The 22,483-nt window shown below is 37.9% G+C and overlaps 1 pseudogene; it reads right to left on the reverse strand.

Annotated features, from left to right (window-relative positions):
• Positions 1-304: 304 nt before the first annotated feature.
• LOC149194644 (actin-like) overlaps positions 305-22,483 on the reverse strand; it is an 81,418-nt pseudogene continuing 59,239 nt past the window's right edge.

The raw sequence follows: 22,483 nt of genomic DNA on the forward strand, positions 1-22,483 counted from the left end.
ATTATATTATTTGTTCAATATAAGTAATAGTTAAAGCATCTCAAAAGAAATAATAAATAGACAACCCATTTTCCTTCCTACATAATTGCCAAACCATAATGATCAACCCAAAACATAAATATTGTAGAAATCTAGTTGTCTCTGAGTTGTATGTAGTTAATCCGAAATCAATATCCTCAACCATACTTTTACAAACCTGGAGCCAACAAACCATTTTCTCACAAAATAACTACTACTCGACAATAACTACTACTCGACAAGATTCAGGAAACAATGAACTCTCTACTGGAAACTACAGGATGGACTAAAAGCATTTCCTGTGAACAATTGATGGGCCACATTCATCATATTCTACTCGTGTTACTCACATCTGTACAAACCAACAATGAAATTAGTCACAAACATGCTTGTATTTGATGAATCAATGAACCAAATATGAAATAATCAGAATAATGTTATTTGATGTTAGAACCTTAGTATTGGTTAATATAAACAACAAAATTTATAGTTCCTTAGCCAGAGATATCTTTGAGTAGAGTTGGGTCCAACGGGTATTAGAATGAAATTGCTAAGGTTAGGGTTTCATTTTTTCTATTAGACTAGTTCCACTGTCTAAATTAATAAAATCAAAGAATACTTGTAGCCAAAGGCATTGGTTCATGACTAGCATCAAGCCATTCACATAGGTTCTATTATCAATTTGGAGTCTGGACTACCCTCTTACATTTTTTATGTCAATCAAGTTATACCATAGTTGGATACATCAACTTGTTCTCAATCGAACATTCTAGCTTAGACCATTTAGGACTAACTCTTTTCCATGCTCAAGTAAGACCTGGTAAGGTATTTTTGGGACATGACTTAGCAGGCTGGCCTTTTAGGACCAGAGCTCTACTAAGGGCTGAGCTTCTCTGATTGAAGCTCTACTTATATAAAACCTTTCAGGACCTGAAGTTCTACTTACATAGGACCTTTCAGGACCTTTCTTTTGGCAAAGGGAAGTTTATTTTTGGAAAGCTCAGGAAAGACCATCTAACACCAACCTTGTATAGTCCTTCTAAGACCAGAGCTCTGCTTAGATAAGACCTTTTGGGAGCTTTTTTTTTGAAAAGGGAGTTTCAAGGGGACGAGGCAAAGTGCAAGTCCTTGGTGATAATTGGTGGAAAAACTATAGGTCAAACCTGACACAAGAGTCTAAGGAAGTCTGTGCTTTGTGATGCAGCGCCTCAAGTATGTTTCTTAAGGAACTTAAAAATGTGTGGTTGTAAATTTCTTCCCCTATCAGAAACAATACCTGGGAGGTGTTTTCAGATCTCAAAACAATAACATACTTTTTATAAGCATGAAGGATACTAATGAAAATAATTGGCAATTAAATAAAGCCTATTTTCTGGAGTCTCATGATCCATTATTCCAAATATTTAAGCTATAGGTTATAGTTCAAGTGTTGAAATATGGTTGAGTTGATATTTCTGATTTCAAGAATGTGGTGGGCAGGACTACCTGTTGGAATGTGCTGAGAGAAGCCAGGATGGAGCCTCCAATACAGACACTATATTTTCTCTCTAGAGGAGCAACCACCTTGATCCTCATGCTACTTGGAGCAAGTGTTGTGATCTCTTGGTTCATCCGATCAGCCATGCCTGGAAACATAGTGGATCCCCCGCTCAAAACTATGTTACCATACAAGTCCTTTCGGATATCCACATCACATTTCATGATAGAGTTGTAAGTAGTTTCATGTACCCCTGGAGCTTCCATCCCAATGTGAGCAGGCTGGAATAAAATCTCTGGACACCTAAATCTTTCAGAGCCAATTGTAATCACTTGGCCATCTGGAAGCTCATAAGTCTTTTCCAATGCAGTAGAGGTCTTTTCCAGTTCCATCTCCTTTTCATAATCCATTGCAACATATCCCAATTTTTCCTTTATGTCTCAAACTATTTCTCATTCTGCTGTTGTAGTGAAGGAGTAACCTCTCTCAGTCAGGATATTGCATAGTGCATTAGTTAAGTCTCTACCTGCAAGGTCCACTCTATAGATTTCATGTGGGAGGGAATAGCCTTCATAGATGGGAACAACATGAGTGACACCATCTCCTAAATCTAGAACAATACCTGAAAATAGAATTTGGAATTCAAATATTTAAACATACTCTTTGTTTTGAAAAACCAAAATAAGTATCAAGCTTAACATCACTTGTATCAATATCAAAGTGGTACTTGGTCTGGCAATTAGAGAACTCTGGGCTTGTCTCTTACTGAAGCCTGGAAAACTTTGACTTATCCTTTTATATTTGTTTGCTCAAGGGATTCCTTTTGGATGTTTGCCATGTATACTCCATTAGGGCAATTCTGGGAGCTTTGGGATATGGATTTCCAAGAAGTTCCGTAAATGCACAAAGTTTTGTGAAGGCATGAAGACTTCATTAACAGCAATAGGACATCTATATTCTTGGTAACATCTAAGGCCCATGAAAAATGAGCACCAATGAATTAGAATAAAATGGCTATTAGATAAAAATAAAAACAATGCAATGCCAGAATCTCACAAAAGAAATAATAAAAATAATTTGGCTCTTGCAACACTTGCCAACTTCTGTTTGCCATTTTGACTATAAATGAAGATTATAGAAGTGCTCAAAACCACTTATGTTGCATGCTTCAAGACATCCTAAATTAAAACCTAGGTTAACAAAGAAAATCCTCCATAAGCTGCATACATATGATAAGTCAGTGCTCCAAGTACTCTGGATCTAACAAATTTAAGGATGTTCAATTTGAACTGGTGATTTTTGGCAAATTTTTAAAGTCATGAGTGATCTAATTATAAATTACAATTTACTTGCATCAAAGCAAAGAAAACAAATTAAACAAAACTAAAAACCTGCAGCATTGTACATTGGATGCAAAGAGGTACACCTTAAAAATCAAATAACTACAAAGCTTTAAACCGTCTACAGTAAAACGGCATGCATCTTAAGCTCCACTAGCTAGAGCTAGCCACAGACTTGACAATCCATAGATTCAACCTACTATCCATCACGAGTTGACATAAGAAAATAAGTGATATAAATATACGCCGTGTGAAAAGCCTCCCATCAAAATTGGGAACAAAAACTGTAACTTAATTTTATTTTTAACTTCTGAAATATAGGCTCAATCTTAATAGTTACTGTCTCAAGCAGAGAAATCAATCTGCTAACTTATGCAAAAACAAGCAGAACTTTTGAGAGTGCACACCGTGAAAACTTTGGTTGGCAAAATGAGGTTATTAGCACATAAGACACAAAATAGTCATTATTTGCAATTATTTACCCACCAGACATGATCATAATCAGGAATCTCTAAATTTGCTAAGGCTCATCACCTGAAAAGCGATTATACATGACATAAAAATGACTTGAGATGATGGCACGAGGCCGAACACTACTAATAATGTTCAAGCAACCCTGTGGAAGTAAGTGTGATTGACAGTTTCAGAATAGGGCAATCACAGAAAGAAATAGCAGCAGCAGTACTAAAATCAAATTACCAAATGTGCCTCAAATTATGGACAAGGAGGCTGCTCTTTCACTCTATAAGGGACAGGGAAACTAGGGTAAAGTGCAATTTCAACTAAAGGAGGATCTGGTTATGATGGGTACCTGATACATTTGCTTTCTAATCCTAACGTACTCATCCTAGTCTACAATATATCATGTATTTTTTAAATGTATTATATTAAATTGCATTAGCAGATTTTGATGTTGAACAATGGATGTATGTCAAACCATGCACCAGGCCTCAACTTCTCCAATGGCAGGAAGCAGACTGGGTAAGGTGAAAGTCTGGGTGATTTTGACCAAAATATGCCCATGTCATAGCAGTAGCTTAGCCAAAGGAAGTGCATCAGGTTAATGGTTTGCCCTTGAGCAATGTTGCTCAAAGCAGGGATGAAGCAGGTTTGTTTTTTGGAAGCAAAGCGTCGAAAGTGTTATTTTCCAAAAATCGTCAGAAGCGAAGCGTCTTGTGTGTGTGTGTGTGTATATATATTATATATTTGCATTTATATTAAAAAAACATCCAAAATGCCAAATTAGTTGTAGAAGATATGAAAACATGCATATTTGTACATAAATCAAGATAAATATGGCATCCATTGTACATCAATGATTAATTATTTAAGAATCAACCATCTAGAATCTAGATTCCTCTCCTCTTGTCTAGTTTTTGCCTCTAGTTCAATTCTCTAGGGATATTAGTCAACACTGCCCAATTTTGATCAAACGTCTTAATCCAAGCCTTATAATATGGTAGAGAAAGCTTAACGTGTGTGATCAATGATTTTGACTTGAGTGAAGGGTACACTTTTGCTAAGGCCATGGCAAAGGGGTTCAACAATCAACACCAAACACTGGGATACATATAGGGCTTGGTGCTCTTGATTAAATGCCAATCACCTATCCTCATACATGATATAATCTAATGAAATGCCACAATCCCGTTGATCTTGAAATCCCGAAAACTGTTAAGTCTGCTAAATTTTGAATGGGTTATGAAATTCTATTTTCTCCATATGAAGTCTGATGAGGTTGGAAACACTCTCAAACATAGTGAGTCATTTCATGGGAATGTTAAAAATTTCTAATCAAGTTTAAAAGGAGGCAATTACAAAAGAGCTATTATATTAGTAGACATGTATCTAATCCCATGTCAATAACACTATATCATGGGGCCAAATGCCTGGAAGAAAAACAACTACACTTTGGCAATGTACGAAGACCATACTAAGGCAGCAAACTGCACATCTATTTTTCAAGCATGTTTGAGTGAATTTCAAACTACTAACACCCACTGAATATGACAGAAACAACAAAATTCTATGACATCTTTGGAAATGCATTACAACCATTAATAAACACCAATTTGAAAAGGGGCACAACCTTCATCTTCTAAATTCCAACACATGAAAAAATATAAGTGGCCAATAGGACCTTATACGACTATAGTGTGATTGCTAAGAATGTACGGCCATCAACATTTGACGATAGAAGATGATCAATTCTTATATTTTTAGCATAGAATAGACTGATCCATCGCTCCACTAATAAATTGTCCTTTCAGCTTTGAGACATGCATGAGATTCCAGAGTAGAAAGTATTTTGGCTAGATGGTAGAAACAAAAAAAGAAATTTACTCAATGACAAGCTGAAAAGTTCATCAAGCATATCAACAAAATGCATCGATGGGTGGAAGTGGGCATTGCAGAAGAATCAGAAATATAAGGAATCTCTTGATAAGCAACGAGTCAACCACAATATTAAGCCAAAGGAAAAGAATGGATGAAGGGATAGAATTTTAAATTGAAAACAAACTAATATGGACTATTTCAAATTCTGAAGCAAAGTGGTAAAAGTGCCTTCAAATTGGATCTATCACAATACATAGTCATTCTTCCATTTTGTTCAGTGTGGATAAACTAATTGTTTTGAACCATCAATGTTAGATGTATCAACCTTTCGAGAAAGACACCATTCTACAAGTCAGGGAGAATGAACCAAGAACAAAATGCAATAAATACACTAGATTTGAAGACAAGGACAACTCCATTGAACTAGCAAGTGGTTTCTCGAAGACCAACTCAAGTCTCAAAAGAAATTCCCTCATTTGGTGGACCAGATGATGGAGGAACACTATCCTCAAAAACGAGAGGTTTGATCTCTACCTGATTGACGTGAACAAGTTCACCAGCTGACCTCAACAGTGAGCTGACATAACCATGCCTTCCTTCACCCCTCCCCTTTAAGAATAGACATTTGCAATTAGAAATTCCCATTGACCAATGAACATAATATTCAGAAACATTGTCTACTATCTTCTCCCTCTTTTCGTATTTTTGGATTGAATGTTATCTATAATAGTGATGATAATCCCTTTGTACTCTTAATCACAACTACTCTGATTAATCGCGATTGGAATATCTCACATCCATTCGAAAGAGGCGGGGGAACTAAATCTGGTTGCATATTCTCTCATCTTCAACCTCCCCATTCTCTTCACCCCCCGAAGATGTCATTATCAGGAATGATTTCTAAAAAGCTCCATTCTAATTCTTAGGTTGCCCATTTTAGGCTTCTTGGTCTTATGTTGACTTCACACTTCGAGAAGATCCTTCAAATTCATGCTAGCCATATAGTTCATCTCGATGATCCTCAACGTCAGGGCATGTTCTCAAAAGCAGAAAGCAAAGACTGTCCATCACATTTCTTGTGAGGAATGGGTATGTAAGCTTTTGACCCTTATGGAAGGCAGAGACTGAAGAGAATTTTATCTTTTTTAAGTGCTCAATCTATTATATCAGGACGCAATATGATTTCCCTTCCAAGGATTTGAGGGAGTTTCCATCCATGTTTTACAAATACTTCGATTGGAGATGTTTCAATTTGCTCCTCAAAGAGGTGGTCACCTTGAAAACTCTCTTGAGTACAATGAAAACTGCATATATTATTTTTTTACTCCCTACAATGAACGATGATTTCATGGCCGCTGCTACTACAGATATTACACTGATATTCATGACAACAGTCGTAGAACCACTAGACATTGCCTTTTCACAATAATTACCCAGAAGTAAACCTGTATTTGGAGACCCAATCTGTAGAGAGGAACAGGCCCAACTCAGTTTCCATTCCATCATAGAGGACCATGCTGTGATCATATTACCTCCTCTGCGTCTTCTTGGAAGAATTTTCAATTGAGGCAATTCAACTCATTGGAAAAAAAAAACTTCCTGTGGCCTTTATATGGTAAGAACTAGTTACCTAGCTCTAAATAGACATAGTGGTTCTAAAGAAGTTTCACTATTTAAAGAAATCACGATGAAATTCCATGGCTACACACAGTCATCCTAGAGCAATACTAAGAGGGCTGACCTCCTAGGAATGAGTGCTATTTTCTTTTCATTTGATTATGATTTTTCCCTGAGGGCTTAAACATAATACTATGTTTATTTTAGGCACACACATTCTCACCACGTCTTCGGACCCAACCACTTACAAATTTCAGATCATCACGCTGTAGAGTATAGTGATGCTCAGCATACAACACAGCCAGTGGGATGCGGTCATTATGGTTCCTCTGCAGACCATGATCTAGGCTACATATTTCGTCAATTTGTACCAAATTTTGATTTCTGATCAAATGACATGATGACTGAACTTGTGGGTGGCTGATACTCCCTCAGCATAAGAGTAAGCCTAATTATTTAAAATGCCCGTCAAACGAAAAAATAGCAAAAGCATTTCTGCATGATCTACAAGGGACAAAATCAGAGAACATGACACTCCAAACATCAATCAGAGCCCATAAATTAAAAACAAGGGTTTCCAATATCTAGTCATTTCTTCTTGAATTGAATAGTAATAAAAATGCCTGCTCTGATTTTTCAGAACTGTAGACCCAACCCAGATTGTTTTATATTCAATTCGCATCACTCAATTAACAAAACCGAGAATATGCCCACACAACTGAATAACCTAACACTGAGTAAACCCAATTTCAGCCCAACAACAAAAGAACAGAACCCCAAAACTGGATCTGAAACGAGCTGTAAAAAAGTTGTACCTTTAACAGGGTGCCTGCATGATAATTTGTCACTGAAACCCTCGGAAATTCAGCGGCGGAGGGTCTGTATTTTGTTTGGGAATCGAACCGGCGAAAAGCGGGTAGCCAATATCTCGAGTACCTTGAGGCTCCTTATGCTAGAATAAACCTACTAAACTTATAAGAACTGTGGAAAAATCTAGGTTTTGAGGATATGCGGGGGTTTGGACCTGGCCATATCTTTTTCTACCATATTTCCAATGCTATGCCGCTTGCTTGCTTCCTATTTATTCTAAGATACCACTTACCCCGTGTGAAAACTGACTTTATCAAACGGGATCACCCAGACAGCACAAGAAGATCATGTCCAAAGGTATGGTGATGGGCCGGCTCGATACTTCCAGCCTTGAATTTGAAAACAAGAAGATCATGCCCAAAGGTATGGTGATGGGCTGGCTCGATACTTTCGGCCTTGAATTTGACCAATGGCAGTAGTAGGGCTTTCTCACACGATGCTCATGGATCCCTCGGGCATGATATCCACATCCTGGAAGTTTCTCGTTTTTCTTAATGAACAGAGAGCGCAAGAGGCTTTTTCTTAATGAACAGAGAGCACAGGAGGATTCGGAGTGCAGTGCATGCTTTCCAGATGCCAGATGTGATGCGCGGCTAGATGCTAGATGCGATGCGTGGCGAGGGATAATGAATCGAACACTTTGAATCAAACGGTGAATATTAATTCCATCGTCTAACAACGAAATCAATGGCGCAGGAAGGTACAGAGTGGCACTGGAGGGGAGTTCTTCCCAGAGGAACGCCTTACGGCGTAAAAATACCAACCTTCAAAATCACCAGAAAAGGACCGCAAGCAATGTCAAACAATCAAACATGCCAAAAGACGACAGTTCACCAAACAAGAAAAAGGGGTGTAAATATTCTAAGAGAGATCATGGAATCAACTCAAGTGTTTTCAACCATAAAGAGAAAGACCAAGGAAGGCTCCAAAATTTAATTTCAAGAGAACAATTTGGAGGGTATTGTAGCAGCTACAACAGGCACCAAAATGTGATGGCCCTAAATATTGCAACAACGATACCACACCACCTAAGTGCCTCAACTTTAATTATTAACCCAGGGTTCATAAAAAATTAATAATTGACAAAACTATGTGTGTAACATGTACTTATATTTTTCCTTTGCTGAATTATACAAAAACATTGAGATGGGATCTAATTACCAAGAGACCATACTAGATATCCTATGTTATAGGAAAATTTGAGGATTGTGGGAAATGAAAGGAAATAAGTAACTCTACGCTATCTTCATGAATAGGAAATAGACCATCATAACTATGAGGAAAAAAATCTTATTTATTTTGTTGTACAGAGAAAGTAAACTCAAAACTAAAATAAACCATGTAAACATAAAACCCTAATTTCGCAAGAAAAGGCCAATTATAGAAACTAGGTCAGAGGATCTACGTGGTCTCTTGGATTGTAAATTCCATCTTCAAGGTTCCAGTGACACTATAACTCATCAAAGAAGATTAATGATGAGTTGGATGCAAATTTTTATTATTTTTAGACACAAAATGCAAACTTCTACATGAGTCCTTATTTTTCTACAAAGCACAATCCATTGAGCAAGAAAACATGCTAAGGTTGTGGTTTGAAGGAAAAATAAGGTAAGGGGAGACTAAAAAATGATGAAGCGTGCATTTATGTATAATTGTGTCCATGAAAGAAGGATTTATTCAACAAATAGGTGATAGTAGAGTCTCTTGTAGCTCTGCAAAATAGGAAATGTACAATTACAACAAATAGAAATAACGAACAACAATTAAAAATCAACAACCCAAATGAACATAATGCATGAAAATAGATGCTTGATATGTAATATAACCACTACTAAAACAACCATATACTCCTCAAAGTACTATGCAAAAAAATATTATAAAAAATCTCACTAATTAATCCTGCATAAAACAATACCCAAGAATGAAAATTTGAAATGAAGAAGTGCATGAAAGATAATAATATCGAAGGGGTCATGAATACCTAGGGTGGGCTCTAACCAAAGAAATCTCAAATCCTTGAAGGTGTTGGGTGTGGAGCCTGATTATCTTCTATACTCAAAGGTATCGCCACATAGGACCCCAGCTCGAAATGGGGGCGGCAACGCCGCTCGTAAAATGTTCGCTGCAGGGGGGGTCCAGGGGGGGGCGGCTGCGACCTTTGGGAGCCCCCCCCTGGCGGGGGGTTTCGGGGGCAGCGCCCCCGAAGCTAAAAATAGCTGTAAAATTGCCTTGTAAAAGTATAGTAATTTCTAGTCAATCTGGGCCGTTCATTAGGCGGATGATCTGACGGTAGAACTTATGTTTAGTTTAGGGTTTTTTGCCCTAGAAGGAAACCCCTCTCTTTGTATGAGGGTATTGTATTTGAGGCTGTGTGATAGATATGTATTCTGTGAGTGAGAAACAGAGAGGTGCGACTGTGAGAGAAAACAGAGGATATTACAGCGGATTTGCTGTAGGTTGTGTCTCTTCATTTTGCTAGATAATAAAAAGGAAGGACTGGCTGTTCGGGGTGGACGTAGCCCAAACTGGGTGAACCACGTATATCTGTGTCTCTCTTGTTTTGTGCGTTTTTTGTGTTTATATTTCTGCAATATTTTATGTGTTCCATTGCTCCGTAATATATAATTTTCTAACAACTGGTATCAGAGCCGAAGGTCTATTTGGCTAATAAACTCGCAGGAAAGAAGGGTTCCTGGTTCGAGTGGGAGCAATGGCGGAAGATGGTAAGTTTAGGGTCGAGAAATTTAACGGCCAAAACTTCTCGCTATGGAAGATGCAGATGGAAGATTATCTGTATCAGAAAGATCTATACCTACCATTGGGCGGAAAAACAAAGATGCCGACGGGTATGAAAGACGAAGAATGGAACCTTCTCGACAGAAAGGCACTCGGAACAATACGGTTGTGCCTTGCTGCGTCAGTCGCCTTCAACATTTCGAAGGAAACCACGACAGAGGGTTTGATGCAGACGTTGTCGAAACTATATGAAAAACCCTCAGCCTCAAACAAGGTATTTCTTATGAAACGGTTATTTAATATGAATATGTCGGAAGGTGGATCTCTTGCAAACCATTTAAATGATTTTAATACAGTTACAAGCCAGTTAAGTTTTGTAGGGGTAAACTTTGATGATGAAGTTAGAGCTCTGTTATTCTTGTGCTCATTACTAGAAAGTTGGAATGGTTTGGTAATGGCCATTAGTAACTCCGTTTCTGGATCTAGTACTTTAAAGTTTGATGATGTTGTCGGTGCTATCCTTAGCGAGGAAATGCGATGGAAAAGCTCCGGTGAGACATCGGGAAATGCTTTGAGTGCAGAGTCTAGAGGAAGAAAAATGGAAAGAGGAAAGAGCTCAGGATATCGCAGTAAATCAAGGAAAGGCAGATCCAAGTCCAGATCGGGGATAGTGTGCTGGAAATGTGGAAAGAAAGGACACCTAAAGAAAGACTGTAGATCTCGGAAGGGAAAAGAAGGAGATGCACAGCAAGAAAACAATCATGAAGCAAATGTGACAGGTGAGGTGTTACAAGATGCTTTGATTCTTTCTTTTGAAAATATTACTGATTCCTGGGTGGTAGATTCAGGGGCTTCATTCCATGCCACACCTGATAAGAAATACTTTCATGACTATGTTCAAGGAGATTTTGGACAAGTTCGTCTGGGTGATGATAAACCCTGTAAAATCGTTGGAATGGGTAAGGTTCTTGTAAAACAACAGAATGGAAACCAATGGCTATTAAAGGAGGTAAGGCATGTTCCAGATCTAAAGAAAAATCTGATTTCAACAGGGCAGTTAGGCGGTGAAGGTTGTGTGACAACTTTCACAGATAAAGCTTGGAAGGTCACCAAAGGAGCCCTGGTAATAGCAAAAAGCGAAAAGGTTGGTACATTGTATTTATGCAATGGTATTTCTAACTCTGTTAATGCTTTAACTTCCAAAGGAGCAGATGCAGCATTATGGCATCATAGGCTCGGACACATGAGTGAAAAGGGGATGAAGATTCTTCACTCAAGGAATTTGTTGCCGGGTTTGAAGAATGTTGATTTGGACTTCTGTGAGAATTGCATTTATGGAAAACAGAAGAGAGTCAGATTTCTCAGAGTTGGGAAAGAAAAGAAGAATGAAAAATTAGAGCTTGTGCATACAGATGTATGGGGACCTGCTCAGGTATCATCTCTTGGTGGCTCTCGTTATTATGTTACTTTTATTGATGATGCAACTAGAAAAACTTGGATTTATTGTATTAAGAATAAATCTGATGTATTTGATACTTTCAAGAAATGGAAAGCTTTGGTTGAGATTGAGACAGCAAAGAAATTGAAGTGTCTTAGATCAGACAATGGAGGTGAATATTGCAGCAAAGAGTTTGATAGGTACTGTTCAGAGCATGGAATTCGCAGAGAGAAGACAGTTCCAAGGACACCACAAGAAAATGGTGTGTCAGAAAGGATGAACAGAACAATCATGGAGCGTGCAAGGTGCATGAGATTGCATGCAGGATTGCCTTTACAGTTTTGGGCAGATGTTGTAGATATTGTTGTTTATCTAATAAACAGAGGGCCTTCAAGTTCCTTCGATGGTGGTGTTCCAGAGGAAGCATGGACAGGTAAAAAGGTAAACTACTCTATTTTAAAGCCTTTTGGTTGTGAGGCCTTTGTCCATATTGATAAAGAAAATAGAACAAAGCTTGAGGCAAAGTCAAAGAAATGTACCTTTATTGGATATGGTGTTAATGATTTTGGTTATCGCTTATATGATTACGAAAATCAAAAAATCATTAGGAGAAGAGATGTAATATTCAATGAAAAGGTCTTGTATAAGAATCAGTTGCAGGAAAAGGAAAACAAGGAATACGCAGTTTTTGATGAAATCACTGAAAAAGTAAAGGTGCCTGAAAATAATAATAATCAACAACCACAACAACAGCAACCACCACAACAGCAACAGGCACCCCAAACACCTGAAAGTGGTGTTAGAAGATCTACCAAGATAGGTAGACCCCCTGAACGATACTCTCCCTCATTATATTATTTATTGTTGACTGATTCTGGTGAACCCGAATGTTATGAAGAAGCAATGCAGGTTGAATGCAGGAAGAAGTGGGAGGTAGCCATGGAAGAAGAGATGGACTCCTTAATGCATAATCAGACTTGGGATTTAGTCAGGTTGCCTGTAGGAAAAACTACATTGAAGAATAAATGGGTTTACAGGCTGAAGGAAGAAGATGGAGGAAAACAGAGGTATAAAGCTAGACTTGTGGTGAAGGGGTTTAAGGTATTGATTTTGATGAAATATTTTCTCCTGTTGTTAAAATGACTTCAATCAGAACTATTTTAAGTATTGTAGCAGCTGAAGATTTGCATCTTGAGCAGTTAGATGTAAAGACAGCCTTTCTCCATGGGGATTTGGAGGAAGAGATATATATGCAGCAGCCACAAGGATATGAGGTGAAAGGTAAGGAGAAACTAGTGTGTAGGTTGAAGAAGAGCTTGTATGGCTTAAAACAGGCTCCAAGGCAGTGGTATCTAAAATTTGACAAGTTTATGTCTGAACAAGGTTATACTAGATGTCACTCTGATCATTGTGTTTATTTGAAAAAGCAAAATGATGGCAGCTATATTATATTATTATTGTATGTAGATGACATGCTTGTTGCAGGATCTAACATGCAGGAAATAAATGTGCTCAAAAGAAAATTGGCAAATTCATTTGCAATGAAGGATTTGGGAGCTACGAAACAAATCCTTGGTATGAGAATAACTAGAGACAGGAAAAATTGTAAATTAACATTGTCTCAGAATGAGTACATACAAAAGGTGTTGAAAAGATTTAACATGCACAATGCAAAACCAGTTAGTACACCTTTTGCTAGCCATTTCAAACTTAGCAAGGAAATGTGCCCAAAGACCCAAGAAGACATGGATTATATGTCTAAAGTTCCATATGCATCAGCAGTTGGAAGCTTAATGTATGCAATGGTCTGCACAAGGCCTGATATTGCACATGCAGTGGGAGTTGTGAGCAGGTACATGAACAATCCAGGAAAGGAACATTGGATGGCAGTGAAATGGATTCTTAGATATTTGAAAGGTACCACAAATCAAGCATTATGCTTTGGTAGTTCAAATATCTCCCTACAAGGATATGTTGATGCATATATGGCAGGTGACAGAGATAACAGGAGGAGCACTACAGGATATGTATTTACTGTTGGAGGAACAACTGTCAGTTGGGTTTCAAAAATCCAAAGCGTTGTTGCACTTTCAACAACAGAAGCAGAGTATGTCGCTGCTACAGAGGCTAGTAAAGAAATGATTTGGTTACAAAGGTTTATGGGTGAATTGGGTAAGGAGCATGATATGGGCACGTTATACAGTGATAGCCAAAGTGCCATTCATCTTGCAAAGAACTCAGCGTTTCATTCCAAGACTAAACACATACAGCTCAAGTACCACTTCATACGATCAGTGTTGGAAGATGGAGAGTTGAAGCTGGAAAAGATACACACTAGCCAGAATCTTGCAGATATGCTAACAAAAGTTGTAACCAGGGAGAAACTGAGAATATGCTCAGTTTCAGTTGGTCTTCAAGGATGACGATGAAGATGAGAAACAGCCAGGTCCAAAGAGGAGTCATTGTCCAGCAAATGGAGCAGCGGTGGAGTTGCTACAATCAGTCTCCAAGTGGGAGATTGTTGGGTGTGGAGCCTGATTATCTTCTATACTCAAAGGTATCGCCACATAGGACCCCAGCTCGAAATGGGGGCGGCTGCGACCTTTGGGAGCCCCCCCTAGCGGGGGGTTGCGGGGGCAGCGCCCCCGAAGCTAAAAACAGCTGTAAAATTGCCTTGTAAAAGTATAGTAATTTCTAGTCAATCTGGGCCGTTCATTAGGCGGATGATCTGACGGTAGAACTTATGTTTAGTTTAGGGTTTTTTGCCCTAGAAGGAAACCCCTCTCTTTGTATGAGGGTATTGTATTTGAGGCTATGTGATAGATATGTATTCTGTGAGTGAGAAACAGAGAGGTGAGACTGTGAGAGAAAACAGAGGATATTACAGCGGATTTGCTGTAGGTTGTGTCTCTTCATTTTGCTGGATAATAAAAAGGAAGGACTGGCTGTTCGGGGTGGACGTAGACCAAACTGGGTGAACCACGTATATCTGTGTCTCTCTTGTTTTGTGCGTTTTCTGTGTTTATATTTCTGCAATATTTTATGTGTTCCATTGCTCCGTAATATATAATTTTCTAACAGAAGGAACAATAGTCTAGGAACCAAAGATGTCTTTCATTAATCAGAAAAAATTCTTGTACATGAAAAGTTGTAGAATTGAAAAACTCCTAAGCTCTTTCTTCCTCTAACTCAACTACTGCTAGCTTCCTCTGACTCCTAATGGGCTTCTCGAGCACTCTATTTATCCAAGATCAATGAAAGGAAGCCTCCTTAAGAGGAGGATTTCCTTCCCTCCAAAACTCCTTAAAAGTGGGATCATGCTCCTTGATTGACCTCATAAATACAGGAAGGAGTAATTGGTGCCTAAAGCCAGCTGAGTTTTATCTTCCTATAGTAGGGGATAGGTCCCATAAATCTCTATGACTGGATATCCTCATGATATGTGCCAAATATTTGCTATATCCTGCATCATAAGCACATTACGCACATAAAGTATGATAAATCTTTCAAAACTTCCTAAGAAACTATTTAATATAAGAAATCATTATTAAGTGCACAATAAAGGTTTAATACAACCTTTATGTGCCTAGGGAATTTTAGACAGGCCTTATGTTTTACCTGATTGGGAGACCCATCAATATTACAAAAATTTGTGAAGAAGTGTGGGAAAATAGAAACCCCTCTAAAAAAGTATTGAAGAATGAAGAATTTTCTTGGACTAAAGAAGAAACCAAACTATTTGAAGAACTTAAAAAGGCTATGTGTAAAAATATCATCTTGTTAATGCTTGAATTCAAAAAAATATTTATTGTGGAGTGTGATGCCTCTGTCCATGGCATTGGTGTAGCTTTGGTGCAAGAAGGAAGACCCACTCACTTTAAAAGTAGTGAACTTAATGGAAATAACTTACTCATACCCATCTATGCGAAATAAATGTTGGCCATACTACATGTAGTTAATAAATTGCATCTATACCTAATAGGAAAATACTTCAAACTAAGAAAAGAGTGACAACCCCGGGTTAACTTTCCAGGTAAATAAATAAAACCAAGGTCATTACACACATATTCTAAGATGAATGAGGGAGAAAACATTATATTGGGATCTACTTGTGGTTAATTATTTATTTATTGGCAATGGAAATTGGCATTGGCATTGGCAAGAGGCAAAAGGAAATAAATGGAAAATTATTTATTACAGGCTAGCAAGGACATGTGGAAAAGGTGCAAAAAAATAAAAGAAAATGAATGAAATTATACTTTAGCAGGTGGGGAAGAGGAAGAGACGATAAAGAGAGAAATATAGTAAAATAATATGCATGTAAAGGAAAATGAAGAAAAAGGAAAAGAAAAATAAATAAATTAAAGACACTTTATTCTAGCATTCTATTTTGGGAAAAAAGAGAGGAAAAAGAGAGAGAACACTACAATAAGGGAGAGATCACTTGGGAGAACTTGGGAGCACTTGAGACACAAGCAAGGAACCAACATGGAAGGAAAGGAGAAGAAAAGGAATTCGTGTGGCTACTAAGAGGAAGACTTGGACATCAATGAGCAATGGAAATAAATCAAGCAGAGAGAGAGAGAAACCAACATGAAGCTTTTTGTAGGTAATAGTGTGCAAGTTGATTTATATTGGTAGGATTATGATGCATGGTTTATGCATTAGTTTACTAGTTTTTTTTTTGTCATTGGCATGGATATTTTCCTGGATTGATACTTATGTACAACCTTTCCTATGCCATTTCCTGGATATCCATGATGTAGTTAGTTCTCCATTTGGTTGAGCTTTGAATTTTTAATAGATTTTGGATCCTAGTTAAGGTGGTCTCAGGAAAATCCCAAGGGTTGAGGGTGGGGATGTCTTTGTCTCAAAATATCTTGATAGGTGGATCGAGCCAAGAAAATTTCTCTGGCTATGGTGAAGAAATTCCAAGGAATCTAAGCTTGTAATGGTTTTGGTGATTTTTAGACTTGATATTGGGTGAAATCATTGTGGTATGAGGGTGGAGGTGGTTTCATTTGGATTCCTTGTATGTTTATGTTTTGATTTATCCCATGTGATCCCACATTCATTCTTGGAATATGGCACTAGGGTCATTGGCTAGAAGAAAGATTTGGTTCAGCCCAATCTATGGTCAGGTGCTAGGTGGAAGTCCCTGACTTGATTGGAACTATGCATATGTTAATACATGTTATTCTTTATTGAGACTAATGAGCACAATTTCTATTTTAATGTGTGATTATATGACTGATTTTTCATGGTGTCATTCCAATTAAATGTTGGTTACATGCATGGTATACTTCTTATTATATGATATGTTCTTTTTGTTGATCTGGTTCATGGTATGACAAGCTATTGAATAGTTATATGAATTCATGAGATATTAAGTGTTTGTTGCAGCTAGCTTGAGAGGGAAGTAAGGATTCTTGATGAAAATATGATGAAACTAATGAAATAGTGAACAATTATGCATCCATGACCCACACATACCATGTTTCCCAAGTATTTATATAAACTATTTATATGTGTTAAGAAAGCTTGGGAAATATTTGAGCCTAAGAATAGAATCTTGAAATATTTGGAAAAGCCTAGGCAGTTGGATTGTAGGCTAGACCTAAAAATATAGAACAATATTTGTGGCCACACTCTCAGTTTAGGGATTTTTTGGCCATAGTTGCACTGAAGGAAGGTTATCCATGTGGTTGGAGCCCTCTAGCCGCATTGGCAAGCCTTCATGCATATGGTTGGGCTGTGAATCTAGGTTGAAGAGAGGGATATGCTCAGGGAACTAACCACTAGATAAATTTTGTATGATGTCGATGTGATCATGTGTTCTTTGGTGTTATAGAAGGTTTTGGACAAGTAGACCCCATTTCCATAACATGATCTTCGATTTTGGGTCATGCATAGTAACTCCGAGTTCATGTTTATCTTGGTGAGCTTGTAAAAGTGGGTAAATATGGGGTGGCGTGTTATAGAGTAGTATCAAAGGTAGGTTCACAACACTGAACCTCAGGGTAAATGCAGATGGCTATACAAATCTATAAGTTATCATGCACGCATGGCAGTTATTTTATTATGAATGTTGTTCTAGTATTTTGATTTATGCATGTACTTATATGTTCCTGATATTATTATTATGTATCGTGCTAATCTACATTGACCCATGGAGATGTAATAGCTTCGCTAGTAGTAAATTGAGGTAATATTTTGTTTATGATTTTTAATTTATCTAATAGTGGTAGGTTACAAGAAAATAGAAGGCTAAGAGATGAAGAGTGGATTGGTGGATTACAATTCATATCGCTCCCCATACATACAAAAGAGAAATTAGTGGGATGGGAGAAATTAGTTGAACAACAGGGAGAGGGGGACTCTCCTGATCTAGCAGATACATTGACAAGTTTGAAGGTAGAGATCATAAGTTGTAAATATGATAACGAATGATTGATTGAGGCCCAAGAAAGGCTTGTAAAATCTCAAGAAAAGAAAGCTCAGATTAATGCAATTATTCTTCAAAGCCCTTTACATTTACATAAGCACGAAAACTAGGAACTAGACATGGAGACAGACAGGAATAAAATACTACTGGCGCAAATGGAACCAAGTCTCAGAAAAGGTAAAGGATGGATAGGGATGATATAACACTAAATAATGGAAGACTCTTGTATACACTTGAGAGTAGGGATAATATGCATGGATTTTATTTTAGTTCTACTTATATGAGACATTACCACCAACATCATAGGAGGAGTGAGAAGGGATATTTTCTAGAAGAATTCACGAAAGCCAAGCCTCCTAATTTTGATGGTGAGATGATTAGATCAGAAGATCCAAAAGCATGGCTACTTGGAATGAGGAAAATTTTCAAACTTCATGATTACTAAAAGAATATGAAAGCCAATATAGCTACTTTCAATCTCAAAGGAAAATAAAATATCTAGTGGGAAGACGTCAGACATGTTAGGGGAATTAGAGAAGAGAAGTTGACTTGGGAAATATTTGAAGGACTCTTCTGAAATAAGTACATGTATGAGAAGTATTATGATGGAAAGGTTAGGGAATTGTATGATATCAAGAGGAGTTACATTTCATATGAATAATATACAACCATACTTCTAGAGCTATTGAGATATATTCCATATCTCAAGGATGAGAAAGAAAATATCAGAAGGTTCATCAACGGATTTCCATTAGCATTCCAAGACTGGATTGTGTTTGATGAGCCCCAGTCATTGGAGGAAGCCATCAAGAAGTTGAAGCATTGTTATGAATAGTTAAAGTGAAAGCCTAAGTTCAAGCACGGCTGGAAGGGTAATGAGAAGACAAAAGGAAAATGGCCCAAGAAGTGAGGAAGTTTTTAAGATGTAGGTGAGAAGGAAAATATAGCTCCTCATAAGAAGTCAAATGTAGCTAAGAAAGGATGTGGGTCTCAACCTTCAAAGCAGCAGAATAAAGGTCGAGGAACCATCGAAGTTTTTGATTTGTGGTAGATATCATTGCAATAATTATTTTCCATTGTGTTAGGGTGGAGGGCCTCAAATTTACAGTACTTGGGAGGTAGAGATAGTTGAGGATGTAGGTAATAGAATTCCCCCGATCTATGCAGTAGTTGATAATAAGAAAGTAAACCATCAGGCATCCATTATCGAGATAGAAGGTAAGCTTTGTGATCGAGGTGTTTCTATTTTGATTGACCTTAGATCAAATTATAGCTATATCAGTCTCGAACTGGTGGATTAGTGACATTTGGATAAGGAAGTGCATGCAAAATATTGACTACTGCAGTTGGCTACAGGGACCAAGAGCAGAGTTCATCATTGGGTGGATTCTCATGCATTTGAGCTTGATGGCATGCTTACAACATCAAACTTGAATTTTATTCCTTTGGGTGCATATAACATACCTTTGGGCATGGGTTAGTTGTTTATTCACTAGACCAAGGTAGATTTTTATGAGAAGGCCATTAAGTGTCTGGATGATGATGGAGTAAAGAGAGTCTTGTAGGGGAAGAAGAAGCCTACATTAGTGATGATGGTTACAACCATGAAATCTAATAGTAGCCATAGAAAATGACATTTATTATTTGCAATACATATCTTTAGTGACAAAGGGTTGGAGGATGCGGATGGTGAAATCTTGAGGAGGTATACTAAAAATATTATAAGATAGGATAATTGTTTTAGTATGTGTTCCCTATATAGATTTGAGAGTTTCCTCCTCATAGGGAAGTGGACTTCTCTATTGGATTGATGCCAAGATTAGCACCGACATCTAAGGCACCTTACAAGATGAGCACGCCCAAGTTGGTGGGACTAAAGTTTCAACTTAAATATATGCTTTTGATAAGGGGTACATAAGGCCAAGTGTATCTCCTTGGGGTGAACCAATGTTGTTTGCAAGGAATAAGGATGGTACCCTCAGATTGTTCATTTATTATAGAAAATTAAACAAGGTGACCATCAAGAATAGGTATCCATTGCCTCAGATTGATGATTTTTTTTTATCCGCTGAAGGGAGTTGCAGTATTTTCAAACATTGATTTAAGATCAGGATATCATTAGGTGCGCATAAAAGAAGAAGAAATATATAAGACTGCATTTTGTACAAGGTATGGGAACTGTTACTTTTGGTGGTGGTTACTTTTGGTCGTACAAATTATCCATCCACATTCATGTGTATGATGAACAATGTGTTTCTCCATTACCTAGATAATTTTGTGATAGTCTTTGTTCATCATATATTGGTATATTCAAAGAATGAGGAAGAAAATGCAGAACACCTGGCAACAGTATTGAGATTGTTGATAGACCATAAGTTGTATGCCAAGCTCAAGAAGGTGTAGCTTATTTTAGTATACGATTCATTACTTGGGATATGTTGTTTTCAAGGAGGGGATAACAGTGGGTTTGGAAAAGATTAAGCCGATCATGGAGTAACCAGCTCAGAAGAATGTGGATGAGGTCAAATCATTTATTTGACTAGAAGGTTATTACAAGAGGTTCATTAGGAATTCCTCTAATATTGGCTATCCTATCACATTATTGGAGAGGAAAGGAAAGAAGTTTGAGTGAGTGTGCAACTAGTTTTGATTAGTTGAAACAATTGCTTACCAATGCTGTGATTTTGAGGATTATAGATCCTAATAAGGAATTTTTGGTTTGTATATATGCTTGCAAGGAAGGACTTGGTGGAGTCATAATTGTTTGTATACGACCAAAGTCCCACATTGACTAGAAGTGGGGAGGATCATGGGTATATAAGGATGGACAAATATCTCCATTGGTATGAGGCCTTTTGGGGTAAAGCCCAAAAACAAATCCATGAGGGCTTAGGCCCAAAGTGGACAATATCATACCATTGTGGAGATATGTGGTGTCCACAGTCCTAACAAGTGGTATCAGAGCCATGCCCCGAAGTTAGCCAAGTGGATGAATCCTCGGAATGCTGAACGAAGGTGGTGGGCCCCGGTAATATCACGATGGGATCCGTGGATAAGCTCAGTTAGACAGGCGGTGTGCTCCGGATTCTTCATGGACGTGTCCTGGTCCCAACACGGTGAAGAGGAGTTGACCTGGGATAGAGCAAGCTCTTGAGGCAAGTGGTGCTTCCATGTAAGGCGTGTGCTTCCAACGCATTGGAGCGGAGAATCCTGGTTGGTAGAGAGTGGACGGATGGATAATCGTTTGAGGGGAGGCTCGATGGTCCTTTGTTCGAGGGGAGGATTGTTTGTATACGACCAAAGTCCCACATTGACTAGAAGTGGGGAGGATCATGGGTATATAAGTATGGACAAATATCTCCATTGGTATGAGGCCTTTTGGGGTAAAACCCAAAAATGAATCCATGAGGGCTTAGGCCCAAAGTGGACAATATCATACCATTGTGGAGATATGTGGTGTCCACAGTCCTAACAATAATGTGGGAAGGGTAGGTGGTTTTCTATGAATCACATAATTTGAATGAGCATGAACATAATTATGCACCTCATGATCTTGAGTTGGCAACGATCATTCATGCATTGAAGATGTGGAGACATTATCTCATGAGCTTCATTTTGATGAGTGAACATAATGGATTGAGGTACTTGTTTGACCAACCCAATTTGAAAGAAAGGAAATTAATATGGTTGGCTACTCTCAGTGAGTTTTATTTTGAAATCAAGTACATTAAACGCAAGCAGGACAAGGTTGCAGATGCTATTAGTAGGGGAATATAGGTTAATCATATTTCAGCTATGAGCTCTTATGGAACAAATTTATAAGTGCGTATCTTGCATGCAAGCAACATGATGAGAGGTACTAGTAGCTGAAGCAAATATTGCAACAAAAAGGTGAGGTTGATAAGGATGAGGAGTATCCCCTCACAATAGATGGCTTGGTTAAATTTAGGAGTAGTATCTATGTGTCTAACCATGGTGAATTGAATAAGCTTATATTGCAAGAGTTTTACTTCAATCCAGATTCAGGACACCTAGGATGCCAAAATACTTTGACATATATCAAGAAGTTCTACTATTGTCCTAGTTTGAAGAAAGAGGTGGTTGAGTTTCTTACTAAGATCCTGGACTGTCAACATGTGAAATCTAAATGAAACCATAAGGCTAGTTCGTTACAACCTATTTTGATTCTAGAATGGAAATGGGAG

This window comes from Pinus tabuliformis, chromosome 2_2, assembly GCF_031772625.1.
Source record: "Pinus tabuliformis cultivar Carrire ecotype Pingquan chromosome 2_2, CPIR1, whole genome shotgun sequence".
In the NCBI taxonomy this organism is placed as follows: domain Eukaryota; kingdom Viridiplantae; phylum Streptophyta; class Pinopsida; order Pinales; family Pinaceae; genus Pinus; species Pinus tabuliformis.